This window comes from Pinus tabuliformis, chromosome 7, assembly GCF_031772625.1.
Source record: "Pinus tabuliformis cultivar Carrire ecotype Pingquan chromosome 7, CPIR1, whole genome shotgun sequence".
In the NCBI taxonomy this organism is placed as follows: domain Eukaryota; kingdom Viridiplantae; phylum Streptophyta; class Pinopsida; order Pinales; family Pinaceae; genus Pinus; species Pinus tabuliformis.
In genome coordinates, this window is record NC_142293.1 from 684,515,408 (window position 1) to 684,517,858 (window position 2,451).

The following is a 2,451-nucleotide window of genomic DNA, read 5'->3' on the forward strand; positions in this document are numbered from 1 at the left end:
TAAGACTGTGTTAATGTATTTATAATGTTTTGCATTGTTTTGTAATGGTCCGAATAGGTTTAGACTTAGGTGTATATGTATTTTAACACATAGTTTGTAATGCAATGAGGGTCGATAGGTATAGGATGAGGGTTAGGCCCTTTTAGCATAGGTTTTAATGGTTTTTTAATGCATTTTGAATGTTTTGCATTAGGTTCTAGGTTTATGGTTTTACATTAGGTTTTTAAAATACCCATTTATGACCTAATGTCACAAGGTGACATTAGCAATATTTGTCACATGATGACAAACCTGTCAACATCAAAACCTGTGAGTGGATGACAAAACCCACGTTGACACAAAATCCTGCAAAGTGGATGACAACCTCATGTCGACAACCCAAATCCTACAAGGCAAACGAAAAGCAAATGTTATCGACCAAATCCTGGCAGAACTGACGACAAACACATGTCGACAGCCGAGTACAAAACCATATCAGCTAAACACCATGAAAAAACATAAACATCACCTAAAAAACCTGATCCATAACCAACACTGTTGAAGCTGACGACGACACTGAACACTGACGATGAACCTGTGCAACTGATCTGACGAGATCCTCTTGGATCAGTTAGGGCCTAGTGATCTAGTGTGGATTACGGTAAAGCCTAGAGACTAGGAGATAGGAAAATTCTTCATAGTGTACGTGGAAAAATCTGGTGGCATCCATGCTTGTTGTTGCCTAATGATATGGTGGAGATCATGGTAAAGTCTATTATTACATTATTATTATTTTTCCTAGTGATCTAGAGTGGATTGCAGCAAAGTTTGGTTTCTATCAATGAGGGTGAGGTAGTTTAGCCTCGGGATGCCCTGGTTGGTTCTTTTGGTTTGAGTCCCACATTCATGCTTGGAATATGGCACAGGGGTGATTGGATGAAGAGAGATTTAGCTCAACCAAGCTATGGTCGTGGAAAGTGGTAGCCCATACCGGGTTGGCTTTTGCATTCATTAATAATAGGTTCTTTCCTTAGTATCTTATGTGTAAATGTACTGGTTTATATGTGGATTCTATGGCCGATGTATCCTTGATATTTCTGTTGTTATTATGTTGTTTATAAGCATATATTATGATAGTGATAATGTATGGCTCTCCTCATGTTTTGATTTGTAAATGATTGAACAATGTATCTATGAAAAAATGATAAAATTGCAGCTATTGTGTTGAGGCATCAATGCTTATTAGCGATTCTCAGATAAATATGAGGCCCCTATGCTTAGATTTGTTGTTTAAACCTGTAGATTACATATTTGTGACATGTTTGACAAAATGCCTATCATGGTTAGTAGGGGTCCAGTCTAGGCCTTATTGATGTTTTTGAAATGTATCATTGTTCTGCTGTGAAATTTCATTTCTGAACTTGTCATTGATTTCTAGGCCATTAGGGGAATTTTGAGGTCTAAAATGGGCCTCCTAAGGAAACTATAAAATAATATTGGAAATAATAAAATAAGATTAGATTACATCATCAAATTTTAGAGGGAAAGAAAGAAAAACTATTTTTTCAACTTGTATTTTCAACTTATCTCCCTATGGGCTTACTCAAATTTTGAGCAGAACTATCGTCACAGATTTACCTCAGTTGACCAATTACTTAAGTAGATGTGGTATGAAAGTGTTACATCAAATTTCTTACCATTTCTTAAAAAAAATTTAAAATATTAAAAAAAGTACCAGAATCACAAAACCCTATAAATCATTAATAATCATTAATTCAATTTGAAATGATAAATTAAAATGTTAGAAGAGAATCGGAATCAGTGAAACATATAAAACATAAAAGAGGAGATATATAAAACATTATATTATTATTTTTACTCAACAACAACAAGATCCTAAGATAATACTATACCTGGAAATTCACCACACTAAGCTAGTCATGTAGCCATGACGTGTTATGAGACAAAGCTAGTATGCATAAATTTTGATGAAATAGTAATCTTTTATTATTTATCTTTTTATATATATATTTTTTAAGAAATTTTACTATCTAATATTTTTATTATTATTTAAATTATATGGTTAAATTAGTAATAAAGTTATTATTATAAATTATTTTAATTATATAAATTTAATAACTTAAATTTGTAATTTTAATAAATTTAAATAAAATAATTAGAAATATAAGAAAACAAAAAAAATCCTTACAATATAGAATATTAAACTTATATGAATTACAAAATTTATTTATCTTTTTTAATAATTTATTTATGTTAAATTTTACATTTTTTTTTCAAAAGGTGGAAAAATTTATCAAACTCAGTTGTCAAATCAACAGTGAGGACAACCATCTCTGGCTGCTATCCGCAAATGTTGGTTTGACACATCACTATTATCAAGGAAAACCACGCCACCTGGAATAACCCGTTGGTGGTCCGTAAGGGGGCAGGCTTTCACTACTGCCAGATGCC